The 16,034-nt window shown below is 38.4% G+C and overlaps 1 protein-coding gene across 1 annotated transcript in view; it reads right to left on the bottom strand.

Moving 5' to 3' along the window:
• Positions 1-16,034, bottom strand: part of F13A1 (coagulation factor XIII A chain) — a 407,954-nt gene that overhangs the window by 219,762 nt on the left and 172,158 nt on the right. The window contains exon 2 of the mRNA XM_072729187.1: positions 9,461-9,572. The gene's annotated coding sequence lies outside the window, so the exon portion shown is untranslated. The remainder of the gene's footprint in view (positions 1-9,460; positions 9,573-16,034) is intronic.

Below are 16,034 nucleotides of genomic sequence, written 5' to 3'. Positions count from 1 at the left end.
AAGACAAACTCTCATAATTGAATCTTGTGCTTTATGTCCCAGGCTGATTTCTCAACACATGTCGACATGAATGTGAACAGAGCTAACCACTCCTGTTGCCCCCACGGCTCAGTCTATGGGCTGACTTCTTGCAGAATAGTTATTTTATGGCAGGAATTCTAGGTTGACCAGAACTTAGAATTCACTTAATGAAGACTCAATTAGTAATCATTCTATCAGTTTATAAGTATTGACTGAGCATCCATTGATATAGGCTTCAAAAGCGATGGGCATCCAAGTGGAGAGATATCAGTATTTTACACATATCTGGGGAAAATTAAATGTTGATGTAAGGTTGGACCTTTAGTCTTCTGGAAAGCATGCTATTTTCCCAGGCATAATAAGGAAGTTATATTACTTTTTAGGGTAGTAAACAGGAGTGGAATGGATGGCAATCTAAAGAAACTTTAAAAAAAAACCAATGTACTATTTTAGAATAGTTTTAAATATACAGAAAAATTGTGAAAGCAATGCAGAGAATTCCTATATATCTCACAACCGGTTTCCCCTATTATTAACATCTTACATTGGCATAGTACATGTGTTACAATTAATGAATCAATAACGATACATTAAATTATTAAAGTTCATACTTTATTTGAATTTCTTTCTTTTTTGCCTTAGGTCCCATTACTGTTCCAGGCTCCTGCTCAAGACACTACGCTTCACTACAAGATACTGGTTTTAGTTTTCATGTCTCTTTAGGTCCTCTGGACTGTGACAGTTACTCAGACTTTACTTATTTTTGATGACCTTGGCAGTTTGAGGTGACTGATAAGGTATTTTGTAGAATTAAATTGGTATTCTAATGTTTTCCTCATGATTAGATAGAGGTTGTGGTTTTTGGGAGGAAGACCACAGAGATAAAGTGCCCCCTTCATCACATGACACCAAGTGTACATACTATCAACATGACTTCTCGCACATACCATTTTTTCCTCCCTTAGTAGACTATTGCCTAAAAATCTTTAAGATCCTTCTTAAAACATGGACCTAAAAGGAATCTATCATATCCACAAACTCCCTGGTCCACTTCCTGGGTCATGGTTGGTCTCTTATTTCACTTTCCATGGATTACAGACCCTGTTTATCATTGCAGCATATTCTTTCCCAAGTAAACATCATCTTCAGCATTAACATTAAATATTTAAAATCCACAGAAGCTGTTAACTCTTATATAGAGGATATGGTTTTAATTTCATTCTAGAAAATCAAGTGAATCTTATAACACTTATATGTGAAAGGTTTGGACAATTGAGTGTTTCAAGAAAAAGCTGAACCTTTACATTTATTGACTTGGTGATTTTTGCATTTTATTTCTTTATTTTAAAGATTTTATTTATTTATTTATTTATTTATTTATTTATTTATTTATTTTTCAGAGAGAGAGAGTGAGCACAAGCAGGAAGAGCAGCAGGCAGAGGGAGAAGCAGGCTCCCCACTGAACAAGGAGCCTGATGTGGCGCTCCAACCCAGGACCCCAGGATCATGACCTGAGCCAAAGGCAGATGTCCCGATCTTTGCATTTTAAGTGTTCCTATCACAGCTGAATATTTTTGATATAATTTTCCCTTAACAAAACTTTTGGGGTTGGAAGTATGAGTATTTGCTAATTATCTACTTTGTGTATTTTACCTATTGTACCTAATTTAAATATCACAATAGCCCTATAAGTCAGGTATAATCATGTCATTTTGCAGGTGAAGAAGTGGTTCTGAGAGACCATGTTACATAAGTGACATAAGTGATAAATGATGAGCCAGGATGTCTGAATGACCTAAGTTCTTTCTATGATACACAACGCTCCTGCTGGAGTTGGTGATGGTGTATGTTGAGAGAGGACAGAGTGAGTGGCCTCTCTTACATAGCTGAAATACCTTCATAAGAGACAAAAGACTGTAGGTCTCGGAGAATTTCCATGCTTCAAGAAACTTCTGGAAAAATGCAAGTTTTTATTCCTATAGATATTTCCACATCTTTTGCTTGCTTGGTAAAAAATATTCTTTATAACTCTTCATTTATTCTATATTTAGACAATGGCTCTTGTTCCTTTTTTATCATAATGCTAAAACACATGTATTTATTCTAACTCCTCATGAAATTTAGAGTTTCCCAGAAAGTCAAGTGAGGGTGACTTTAATAATAGAATAGATAAATACTTTATTGTGACCAATAATTGATCAATATAAAAATAGTTGCAATAATGTAACAAAGCACACTTTATATGATATATAAGGAACTAAAATAACTTAATGAGAAAAAGGGCAAGCCAATGGAATCATGAGCAAAGCTCATAAAGAGGCAGTTCTCAAATGAAAGAGTAAAAATGGCTAGTAAATATATATGAAAGGATCTTCAACCTTTTTTTTATCTTCAACCTTTTAAATCAAATAAATGCAAATTTAAACAATATGGCTTTGACACACCAAATTGACAAAAATTAAAAATGCTAATACCTAAGAGTTGGCAAGAACGTTAATAGGAATGTTTTTTTTTTTTAGCAATCCCTATCATAGCTTTAATATTCCTATGAGCCAAAAATTCTAATTCTAGAAATTTATCCTATAGAAATATTTGTTCAAAGATGCAAACAAACATTTCCCAGAGCATTAATTGTATCATTGTTTGCAAATTACAAGAAAGAGGAAACAATTCAAATGTCAGTTAATAGGAGTATGTTGAAATAAATTATAGCACGTACATACATTGGAAATCTATGCTGTCATTAAAAGGATAAGAGAGCTCTATATATCCACACCATGTTTGCAAGTGAAAAAAATCAGGTTGCTGAAGAGTTTGTATTTTTACTCATTTATGTCAACATATATGGCTTTACTGGTATATTTTCGTACCTTTTTTGAATTTCCTAGTGATGGGCCTTTACAGAAAAGAGAATCCTACACTCAGCATGCTCTTAGTCCTTGCGATGGCACTGTGTATGCATCTGCCTAAAGAGCAGCAATTTAAGAAAACATTTGTAAGTAGAGTGAGGATGTTATAAGCAGGACTCTCACAAATTCACTAAAAACATGTTAGATTGAAGTCATTGTGTATTATTAGCTGAGTCTATGGTGACCCCAGGAAATAGCAAAAGCATGGAAGTTATATAAAATGACTCCTTAAACATGTAGATTGCATTAATTGAATGGTCACAAATTTGATTGACATTTTCTCTGATTTCCTTAACACCTGAATATTATAAAATGAAAAAATATACATGAACATGACATAAAATGTTCCTATATTCTTCAACTTTATGTAACTGCTATTCAATTCTAATTAACCCATTTGAAGAAAAAGACAACAAAAAACTACATTAGTCTGAAATGTCTCCTGATATTTCCCCCCTGATTAGTGAGAGTCCATTTAAGGTGAGGTTATCAGAGCCATGCTAGATATTTTAATATCCTAAAATATTTTACTTGTGTGACACCAATGAAGGTAGTGAGCTGAATGCAACAACTGCACCCAGCCCAAGAAGCAAATACATCATTTGGAAAAACACCTGCCATGTATGGCCAGACCCACTGGGAGCCTTTGAGACCCTCAGCAGAAAATGAAGTTTCTTATGACAAAAGTAAAGGCCACTCTCTTGATGTCTGCAAAACTTGAATAAACTTGCCATGTCTGACACCTTTTGAACTAAACTTAGTGGAGTGATGCCCTCTGGATGTACTTGTGTAGTTCTAGGGCTTTAAATACATATCATATTTTATTGATACTCAGCCTAAGTTTGGCTCAGAAAATAGTCACTCCAGCCATTTCTAACATGAAATGGTGAAGACAATTACACAGAGCTGGGAGGCTGTCAAAAGGATATCTGGTCATCATCTCAAGTATTGTGATTTAGAGCAGAAAGTTTAAGCACAAAAAATACTCTAATGCAGATGCACAGAAAGGCCACCTCAAACAACAGCCAGTAAAGAAGAAAAAACAATAAATGAAAGAATTGAAGGAAATAAGTCAAGAAAGTATGGCAGCCTGATTGGACCCAAAGAGTGCTTTGAATAGCAGCAAGTTCTGGAAATGGAAATAGTAGCAGAATTTAGCTTCATCATGCATGCAATCTGGTCTGTGGGCTGTTGCTCATTCACTGTAAGTTTTTGTTTATTTATTTTTTGTAACCTCTCCTCACAAAGGTGGGGCTCAGTGGTACAAGACACTGTTATTACATCTCTCAATCTGGTCTTCATTTTCAAAGTGTGGCATGATACTTATAGAAAATAACACATACCAAGTTTTTAATGGTCACGAATTAACCTCAAAGGCACTAAGACTTGGACAGGCTTTCAGAAGTCCAGCTCCTTGGTGAATGAGTCATGATGTCTTTGATCTAACATCTGGACAGCATCCTCTTGAAGAATCTAATTCCCTACACATTCACTTATCTTCCTCAAATCACAAGATCCAGCCTTAGGCACGTAGGCTAAAAGTAGGGAAATGTTTCAGAGTCTAAGCTAAAATGTTTAGATATCTAAAAAAAATTACATATCTTTCATCACTGTCATCCCAATATATCACACAGTGCTTAACAAATTGTTGGCAATAAATAGTTAAGGAAGGAATAAGAAAAAGGGAGGAGGAGTTTATCTGAGAGAACTGGGACATAATTATCCAGTTATATCTTCAATTTCCAGATTTCCTGTAGCATGAGTCAACTACTAGCCTAGGGAACATCAGAAAACTTCACAGTATTTAAAGAAAGGATGTGGGCCAGTACTATTTCTATGGCCAGAAAAACCCAGGGATGGCAACAATAGAGAAAGGAATAAAATAAAGTTTCAAGTCTAAGAGTAACCAGTGAAATACAGCTAGAACCCCTGGTTTCAGAGTTGTGAAGTCCCACGAAGTGTAGCACCAGGTCTGGAATTTCACAGTTCATGAATCTACAAAGAGAAATTTTACTTAGAAAGGACATTTTATAAGTGTTTTCCTAGGGCACATGTATGTCTCTGACCAAAGCAGTCTGGAAATAAAAACAGAACTTACACAGTTGTATATCCATATTGCTGGGTCTCCATCCTTGCATTTTTGGCGGAATTCTGGCCACCCTAGGACTCTTCATGGAGAGATTAATTTAACAAATGTCTATTGAGACACAAATATGTACCATGATATGGGGATACAACTATAAGCAGGATAATCATGAACCTTACCCTAAGTAGCTGATGCCTTGTGAAAGGTTCTTGGGGTCTCTTAGGATCTGTCTGACTTATTTTCTGATCGCCAGTTCTGCTGATTCCTACAACATCTACTGTCTTTCTTTCTCCATTTCATTTGCCTTGAAGATGACTGCTACCGGTAGCCATACCCACCCAACTGTACTGTCAGTACACAGCAGAGTCACTGCTGCTCTTATGGTGCCCATCAAATTGCTCTATGGCTGCTAGTCTACCTGTTAAAGATGTGGAAGACCATGCCCAGGCTGTCATGAGCCGAGGGTGCTGAAGCCACTGGTGTGATTGTCCACCATGTTAGAAGTTGCCTGCATCTATGTTGCTGGCATTTTAAAATCCACCAGGTGATGGTGGCTATTGCTAAGAGGAAAAACAAAGTAAGGTAATCAGACAGAGAAATGATGGGGATATCTTTTTAAAGACTGATCAGCAAAGGCCACTTTGACAAGGTGAGCTTTGAGCTGAGACAGAGTAGAATGAAGAAAGTAGTCACATGCATATCTAGAGGAAGAGCATCACAGGCAGGGGACCGGTAGGTGCAAAGGCCCTGAGGAAATATTGCACTTAATATTTTTCAAGCAACCCCAAGGAAAAGAATGTGTTTGGAACAGAGAGAATGAAGAAGAAATGAGGTCAGGGAGTAGAGGAGTCAGATCACATAGTGTCTTGTATGCCTTGGGAAGAACTTTGGATTTTATTCTGAGTTACACAGGAAGCCATTGTGAGGAGCTGATAAGAAAAGTGGCATGATATGACTTGGGCTTGAGAATCCCAAAGTTTTGAGAATTCTGGCTGGGGTATGGCAAATAGACTTAAGAGAGCCAAAAGGGGAAACAGGGAGATCATTTGGGGGATTTGAAGTAATACAGGTGAAAGATAACGGTAATTTGGATCAGGGTAGTAGCAGTGAGGCTGGAGAACATGGTTGGACTCAAAACTTACCATATATTGGATGTGAAGTGGGAGGACAAGAGAATTAGGATGACTCCAGGTTTCTAAGCCTGAGTAACTTGAGGAATGATAATAGTTGATTGGGTTGGGGAGTCTAAGGAAGAAGCAGGGTGGTGGGGTGAGGATAAAATTCTAGTTATGGACATGTTGATTTCAAGATGTCTGTTAAGCATCCAGGGGAGATTCTGATTAGGCAGCTGAACATACAAGATTAGAGTATAGGAAGAGATCAATATTGGTGATTTAAAATTTGGGGGTCTTCATCATATAAATCAGCAGAACTAAGTGAGACAAACAGATACTAAGTATTAATAGATAAGACTAAAGGTCTGAGAACTTCTTCTGAAGGATCCTGAAGACCTGCAACAACCAGAACTAAAGAAATAATAAGCATGCAGCAAAAACACCTGAGTTGGAGCAGCTAGTGACAGTGGTGCCTCAAAGACTCAGTCAAGAAAACATATCAGAGAGTAAAGAGTGATCAACTGTATCAAATGCTGTTAACAAAAGGAGCAAAATGAATCTAAGGATTGATTGAAAAGACTAAAGTTGTCAGCATAAAGGTCATTCTTAGGATGAATGAACATTTATTTCCCAAACAGAGACACTTTTGAGAATGAAAGATGATGTGCATTACTAATCTACTGCTGTGTAACAAATTATCTCCAAAACTTTGTGACTTAACATAACAGCAAACATTTATTATGTCATACAGTTTATGTGGGTCTAGAATTTGAGAGTGGCTTTGCTGCACAGTTCTTTCTCAGGACTTCTCACAAGATGGCACTCAGCTATTGGCCAGAGCTACAGTCATCTGAAGGCTTGACTGGGGCTGTAAGATCTGCTTCCAAGGTTGCCCACCAACATGACAAGATAGTGCTGGTTGTTGTCAAAGGCCAGTGTCCTAAAAACATGGAATCTGATTTTCTTCATTGCAAGTGATCCAAGAAAGCAAGGCTGAAATAATTACACGGGTCAGCCTTACTCAGTCTGGGAGGGAACCACAGAAAATTGTGACTATTTGGAGGTTAGGATAATTGGGGGCCATCCCAGAGGACGGCTACAATAGGATGTTATTAATATTTACGCCCATAGAGGGAAACATGGGTGGCTCAGTTGGTTAGGCATCTGACCCTTGGTTTTCAGCTCAGGTCATGATCTCAGGGTCTTGAGATTAAGCCCCACGTTGGGTTCCACACTCAGTGAGGAGTCTCCTGGGGCCTCTCTTTCTCTCCCTCTGCCTCTCCTGCACTCATTCTTTCTCTCTTTCTAAAAAAAAATAAGTTAAAAAAATATTTATGTTCAGACAACAGATGTGAGCAGGTACCACCTAGGCAGCCTGAGATGTATGATTGCCCTAGTCTGGTGATTTTGAGTAGAATGCTTTCGGGAGAGTGTAGTGATAGAGGTGAGAACCACACCAATGAAATTTAGTATCAACATTTTTGCTCTATTACTGGATGACAAGTGAACTCTTCTTCCATCTCTTTCAACTAGGCTTGAAGCTCGTAGAATTATGATTATGACTGATAGCCAATTTGCCATTCACTTGGTGTCAAAGAATCAAGCCAACAGAGAGCCTTCTGCAAGGGATGGAAATTCTCAAAAGCAATGTTAGAGCACTTGGATCCAGTCAAGCCTAAAGCTCAGATTGGCTGGAACAGTCATCACACTTTCTCCCATCTCCTTTAAAAAACAGACTTCTTGAATTTACAACCAAATGAATCTAGATAAACGTCTCTCTTATTTAAGAAAATTCTTGTGGACCACAATCTATGTCTGCCAAACACATCCAGGGCATATCTGAGTCAGGGTAAACATAGCTTAAACCCAATCTAGTCTCCCTGCCACTCCAGGAAGTTTGTTCAGATCATCTCCTTTAAGGACTTTTACTTTTATCACTATCTCAATTGGTGATTAGGATTACATAATGGATTTGATATGTAAAAGTATACATTGACAGTGAGTTCTTACTGATGTTTGAGCAACCCATAAAAGTCCATTTTCAAAGATGGGCAATGCCAGGGGTCCTTCTTTATAGACAATGTTATTCCATGAAACACTGAGGGCTCTTCCTTCAATCAATGCAATAACAAAAGCCTTGCCTAGGAAAATGCTTCCAGCAGAATAGCTGGACCGTCTATCCCAAACCAAACTGAAGTCCAATCTCTATGCAGGAAAAGAAAATATCTGTTTTTAGATTGTGTACTAGTTACTTTCTCTTCTCTTACCTTCCAACCTCCCTTCAAGGTCTTGATTCCTTCAATCATCCAATAAGAACAAAAGTGGATTTTTATATAGCCTCTCAGAAATTATTCTACTTATAGTATACCTATTCTGAATATGGAGAAATAAAACAACGCTCTGTAGGTAGAAGGACTAGAAAAGAGGCTAGAGGTGAACAGAAAAAGGTGGCAGTGGCTAAAATCAGCCTGCAGGCTCTCCCTGTGGAAGGCTATTCCAGAGCTGCAAGTAAGGACTTGCAGCCACCTGGAGGTTTCCCCAGACCACAGTCTCGTTGGAATGCACATTGAGAGACAAGAACAGAACTGAGCTGTGCATGAAGAAAATTGAATGTGTCCATTGATCCAGCAAGTCTGAACAAATTCTCATTCTTGTTAGCACAGCAATTAGTCCTCATGGTCACTGGAGCATTGAAACAAGGCAGTTTGGGTGCCACTTATCTTACCCTCTTGTTTTATCCAAACATGAAACACATTCAGATTGGGATAGAGCAAACCTCCTTAACTTTCAATCACCATCTGCTTCAATTCAGGAAATAGGCTGAGGAGAAGGAGTGGCATGGAGGTGACATTTAATTTCAAGATCTCCCCACTGCTGCCACTCAGAATTAGCTTATTCCTGCAAGACAACACAAACATTTCCTGAGCATCTATTTTACGTGAGGTACTTTCTTATACATCGTTTCAGTTAATCTCATAAGTAGGATTTATCACAGCCTCTCTTGAAGAGGCACAGCTTATGTGGAACACCTGCATGTGGTGGAAACATTGGTAATGAACAAAATGTGCAAATGAGTTAAGCCTAGAACCAATAACCTAGAACCTGGACCAAGAACCCACAGAGCCAATTCGTGAACCCAGATCCTCAACTATCCTTGAAATATGACCTCAACAGTACCATCTGGGAACTTCAGTTTCCCTTAAATGGAATGTACAACAGAGGGGTGGTATTGCCCTGTTGAATGTAGCACCCTGAGCTTCTTTAAAGATGTTTCAAAATGCACGGCGTGATAACTCTGAAGTAAATAGGCATTTCACACTTAGACTTACCCAGTGGGGATGTGGAGGATGATGTGAACTGATCCCATTGCTTTCTCCATGTAGTTCAATGTTTCCAGATGGTGCATGCAATTAGAGTTTATTTCAGCATCTTAAATGAAATCTATTGAGAAATGATAGTTCACTTTAGAAGTATATATGCTACCAGGAGGAAAAAGCATATCAACACACTATTCCTGACATGCTATGATACTCCTCCATAGCTCATGGCATGGAATCTGCCGTAATTTTCCCCTGCCAGACTAAATAGAGAAAAAGTCAGTGCTATTTCCTCTGTTGAGCATCAGATTTTTCCTTTTGAACAAGTTTCTCAACTTTGGCACTATGGACAATTGGAGTTGGATAATTTTCCTTCCTTCCTTCCTTCCTTCCTTCCTTCCTTCCTTCCTTCCTTCCTTCCTTCCTCTTTCTTTTTTCTTTTCTTTTCTTTTTTCTTTTCTTTTCTTTTCTTTTCTTTTTTCTTTTCTTTTCTTTTTTTCTTTCTTTCAAGTAGGCTCCACGCCCAGTGTGGATCCCAATGCAGGGATTAAACTCACAACCCTGAGATCAAGACCAGAGATAAGATCAAGAATTGGACACTCAGCCAACTCAGCCACCAGGTGCCCCTTGAGTTGGATAATTATTTATTGTGGGGGATGTCCTGTGCACTGAAGGCTGTTGATTAGCATGACTGGCCTCTACCCACTAGATTCCCATAGCAATCTTCCCCAAATTGTAACAACCAAAAATATCTCCAGACATTGCCAGCTGTCCCCTGGGAGTAAAATCACCCCTGTTTGAGAACTCCCTGGTTACCATATCTAGTTCTTAGGAATGGCAAAGGAGTTCTGTTCTTATCTATGTGTTTATCTTTAAGAAAGAGAAAATGAATTTCTTCTGAAAGAAGTCCATTAAATGTGGAGCAATTCTTTCCAGAACTACAGTTATACCTAAATTATTATAGGGCTAATCCAGTTTCCTCTGAGGCCATGCTGATTTAGGCAAAACAGCCCTTCATCAATTTCTCTCCCATGCTCCCTCTTTTGTTCCCTCCTATGCCTGGAGAGTTTGCACTATTCCCAAGACATACAGTCATAGAGTATACTATAATGTTGGATATCTTTGGATCTTCTAACATGTGTGCGTGCACACACACACAGACACGCACACGAACACACACAACAATCCAACCCATGGCTTTAGGGTGATGAATGAAGTCAGTTTCTACCACCATGGTTTCCTTACTTAGCTCTCCTGACTCCCTTTCTCTGGCCGTACAATGGCCCATCCCCTTACATTCACCAAGCTCTTACACACCTTCGGCCAAATCCCTCTAAAGTAACCTTCCTGTCCAGAAATCCACGCTCTCTAAATCTGAAGTAATCTTAAATATTTTAATTGAAAATTCATGTCTTCATTAAATATGTCCACCAAAGTTTTGACCGTATTGGAGTGTCAAAAGAAATGTTCTGAAGGAGAGGGCAACAAAGATGTTTGAAGTCAATTGCAAATGTGGTGATGTAAGTGGAAATGACACACAGGATGCTTATTCAGAAGATATGTTCAGGATACAAGGTGCTGCTGTTAGGTGATGCAATAGATTAGCACTTATGACTTACAGAACCAGGCCTCATTACTCTAGAGTAACTAAGGATTTCTAACACTCTCCCTTGGGCTTGAAATCCCCACCTCACTTTTATTCATCAAGTTATACCACCTTATCCTCTAAAACATAGTTTAGATATCTCCAGGAAACTTCTCTAACCCTTTATAACCCAGCTGTATTTAGATGGTCTCAGTCTTGGGCTCTGTGGCATCCTGAGAACAAATCTATTGCCCTTAGCACAGTCTATTTTCTGAGATGCAAATAGACAAATATGCTCCAAAAGCAAATAAGAGCAATAAACATGTATAGGGTATCCTGCTATAATTGATTATAAGTTTACAACAACAACATGTATATATATAAAATATGCTGTTATATGATGTTATAAATATTGTTATATAATGTTTTAAGTTATATATTTTATAGTTGTATATACAATAGAAAATTATTTCTATAACTTTATTAAAAATCTATATAAAATTATTTCTATTTTATATATCATTGTAACACATGTATAAATATTATATATAATTATTATAATACTATATAGATTTCAGATGGTCAATTCTCATAAATAAATAGCAAATGTTTTTTCCCTTCTGACTGAGGGAAATCTATAGCCGGTGTCTGTATTGGTGACTTCCCAGATACTATCCGATAATGCTCACTACAGCTTGCATTACACACAGGTGCTCACACACAATAAAAAAATAGGTATCCAGACTTCCCCTTGCCCCCTTCCATGTCTTCCTTGCTCAGGACAAGGTCACCTGTGCCTCCCTGCTATGCACAGCCCACTGCTTTCTCTACAACCATGCTCTCACACTTCCCTGCTGAGAGGGCCAAGCAGCTGCTGCAGGAGGGTTGAACTCTGGGGAAACATGAGCCTCACCCAAAAAGAGCTGAAGGTACAGCTAGGACCAAAGGCAGGTAGACAAGTAATAATATATGGCAATATGAGCAGAACCTACAGGGCATGCTGATAATCCCATCTTGGGGACCGGGCTCCAAGCAACCTTCCTAAACAAAATGCCATCTAATTTAATTTTTTTTACTGAGACATATATTTTTATTTGTAACAAAAATGTATGAAGCTTTAAAGTATTTTTGTGCGAATTATAACATATAGTTTTTGGTACTTATATATATAATGTCTGGGCTGAGCCCTATACAATGTTTATTGTTACAGAATTTTCTAAAGGCGAGAGGTTTTGCCATAAACTTGAAATGCAGCATAGAAGAATGGGAAGAACATGGGTTTTAAAATCAGATCTGGGTTTGAATTCCAGCTCTGGTACTTACTGGTAGTATAAAATTTAATTACTGTGACTCAGTTTCCCTACTATTATGGCAGGTTACATCTTTACTCCAGGACTGTTGTAAGGACAAGACGTAAAATATACGAAAGTCCTAAAATAGCCTGCAGACAGAAACATCCCCCAGACTAATCATACTTTTAGGTGAAACAGATTTTTTTTTATATTTTTTAAAATTTAAATTCAATTTGCCAACATATAGTGTAACACCCACTTCTCATCCCATCAAGTGCCCTCCTCAGTGCCCATCACCCAGTTACCCCATCCCTCCACCCACCTCCCCTTCCACAACCCTTTGTTTGTTTCCCAGAGTTAGGAGTCTCTTATGGTTTGTCTCCCTCTCTAATTTTTCCCACTCATTTTCCCTCCTTTCCCTTACAGTCCCTTTCATTATTTATTATATTTCATGTATAAGTGAAACCATATGATGATTGTCCTCCAATTGAGTTATTTCACTCACCATTAAGACCCTCTAGTTCCATCCACATTGAAGGGTATTTGTCATTTCTTTTTTTTTTTTAATTAACTTTTATTGGTGTTCAATTTACCAACATACAGAAAAACACCCAGTGCTCATCCCGTCAAGTGTCCACCTCAGTGCCCGTCACCCATTCCCCTCCAACACCCGCCCTCCTCCCCTTCCACCACCCCTAGTTCATTTCCCCGAGTTAGGAGTCTTTATGTTCTGTCTCCCTTCCTGATATTTCCCAACATTTCTTTTCCCTTCCTTTATATTCCCTTTCACTATTATTCATATACCCCAAATGAATGAGAACATACACTGTTTGTCCTTCTCCGATTGACTTATTTCACTCAGCATAATACCCTCCAGTTCCATCCACGTTGAAGCAAATGGTGGGTATTTGTCGTTTCTAATGGCTGAGGAATATCCCATTGTATACATAGACCACATCTTCTTTATCCATTCATCTGTCGAAGGACATCGTGGCTCTTTCCACAGTTTGGCTATTGTGGACATTGCTGCTAGAAACATCGGGGTGCAGGTGTCCCGGCATTTCACTACATCATTATCTTTGGGGTAAATACCTAGTACTACAATTGCTGGGTCGTAGGGCAGGTCTATTTTTAACTCTTTGAGGAACCTCCACACAGTTTTCCAGAGTGGCTGCACCAGTTCACATTCTACCAACAGTGCAAGAGGGCTCCCCTTTCTCCACATTGTCTCCAACATCTGTGGTTTCCTGTCTTGTTAATTTTCCCCATTCTCACTGGTGTGAGGTGGGATCTCATTGTGGTTTTGATTTGTATTTCCCTGTTGGCCAGTGATGCAGAGCAGTTTCTCATGTGCTTATTGGCCATGTCTATGTCTTTTTGGGAGGAATGTCTGTTCATGTCTTCTGCCATTTCATGATTGGATTGTTTGTTTCTTGGGTGTTGAGTTAATAAGTTCTTTATAGATCTTGAATACCAGCCCTTTATCTGATATGTCATTTGCAAATATCTTCTCCCATTCTTCAGGTTGTCTTTTAGTTTTGTTAATTGTTTCTTTTGCTGTGCAGAAGCTTATACCCAATAATACCCAATAGTTCATTTTTGTTTTTGTTTCCCTTGCCTTCATAGATGTATTTTGCAAGAAGTTGCTGTGGCCAAGTTCAAAAAGGCTGTTGCCTGCGTTCTTCTCTAGGATTTTGATGGATTCTTGTCTCACATTTAGGTCTTTCATCCATTTTGAGTTTATCTTTGTGTCTGGTGTAAGAGAATGGTCCAGTTTCATTCTTCTGCATGTGAATGTCCAATTTTCCCAGCACCATTTATTGAAGAGACTGTCCTTTTTCCTTTGGATATTCTTTCCTGCTTTGTCGAATATTAGTTGACCAGAGTTGAGGGCCCGTTTCTGGGTTTTCTATTCTGTTCAATTGATCTATGTGTCTGTTTCTGTGCCAGTACCATACTGTCTTGATGATTACAGCTTTGTAATACAGTTTGAAATCCAGCACTGTGATGCCCTTGGCATTGGTTTTCTTTTTCAACATTCCTCTAGCTATTCAGGATCTTTTATGGTTCCACACAAATCTTAAGATTATTTGTTCCAACTCTGTGAAGAAAGTCCATGGTATTTTGATAGGGATTTCATTGAACATGTAAATTGCCCTGGGTAACATAGACATTTTCACAATATTTATTCTTCCAATCCATGAACATGGAATGTTTTTCCATCTCTTTACATCTTCCTCAATTTCTTTCAGAAGTGTTCTATAGTTTTTAGTGTATAGATCCTTTACCTCTTTGGTTAGGTTTATTCCTAGGTATCATATGGCTTTGGATGTAATTGTAAATGAGATCGATTCCTTAATTTCCCTTTCTTCAGTCTCATTGTTAGTGGATAGAAATGCCACTGATCTCTGCTCAAGGATCATGACATCTGCCCTCAGAGAACATGACATGTATAAGATGAGTGATGCAGCAAAGAGAGGCTATGGGAAAGTGTTCTGTATAGCAGTCTAATAAGGAAAGATGTCAAGGAAACTGAAAAGGCAACTAGTCTCCCTGTGACTCAACACTTTCTCTTTTTTAAAGATTTTATTTATTTATTCACGAGAGATACAAAAAGAGAGGCAGAGACACAGGCAGAGTAGCAGGCTTTTCAAGGGGAGCCCAATGTGGGACTCAATCCCAGGACCCTGGGATCACAACCTGAGCTGAAGGCAGACAGATGCTCACTGCTGAGGCACCCACGCATCCTTCAACACTTTCTATATATCAATAACATTCAAAATAGGTTTGCCCTTAGATAAACCTTCAGGATTATATGATTTCAAGGCAAGGAGAAAGTCCTCTGAACTCCTAAAATATCTCCCTATTTGCTCAGTAGTACTTGGAATTAACTGGAACTAATGTTTCATTCTATAATTAGAAATAAAATGCCCTAGAAGAGGAAACTTCTTAATATTTATAAACTTTTGGCCAAAGAATACACATAACAGTGTCAGATCTTTCATAAACAAGATTCTAAGGGCAATGGTTCTTACACATTAAAGAGATTAAGAATTACCTGGGCAGTCTATTTAAAAAGCATTCAGGAGTGTAGGAGTGATGCAGTGATGCAGTCGAGTGTCTGACTCTTGGTTTCATCTCGGGTCATGATCTCAGAGTTGTGGAATCAAGCCCATGTCAGGCTACAAGCCCTGTATAGGGTCTGCTTGAGACTTTCTCTTCTTCTGTCCCTCCACCCCCCCACTCTCTTTATATATATTTAAAATAAATTCTAGCCAGTATGTGGAAGCAGCCCAAGTGTCCATTGACAGATAAATAGATGAAGCAAAGGTGGTAAACAGATACAATGGAATACTATGCAACCTTGAAAAGGAATTTCTGACACATCTTATAACATGAGTGATCTTGAGGACCTTAGAACAAATATTGTATGATTCCACTTCCATGAGGTACCCAAAGTGGTCAAATTCCCAGAGATAGAAAGTAGAAGGGTGGTTGCCAGTGGCTGGGGGAGGAGAAAATGGGAAGTTAAGGTTTAATGGGGACAGAGTTTCAGTCTGGGAAAAGTTCTGGTGAAAAGTTCTGAGAGATGAAAAGTTCTGGAGAAGGATGATGGTGATGGTTGCACAACAATGTGAATGCACTTAATGCCACTGACCTGTATACTTAAAAATAGTTATCATGGTAAATGTTACATTATGTATATTTT

The sequence above is a fragment of the Vulpes vulpes genome, chromosome 12, assembly GCF_048418805.1.
Source record: "Vulpes vulpes isolate BD-2025 chromosome 12, VulVul3, whole genome shotgun sequence".
NCBI lineage: Eukaryota > Metazoa > Chordata > Mammalia > Carnivora > Canidae > Vulpes > Vulpes vulpes.
Note: the sequence above shows the minus strand (reverse complement) of the source record. Positions and strands in the feature narration are given on the sequence as shown.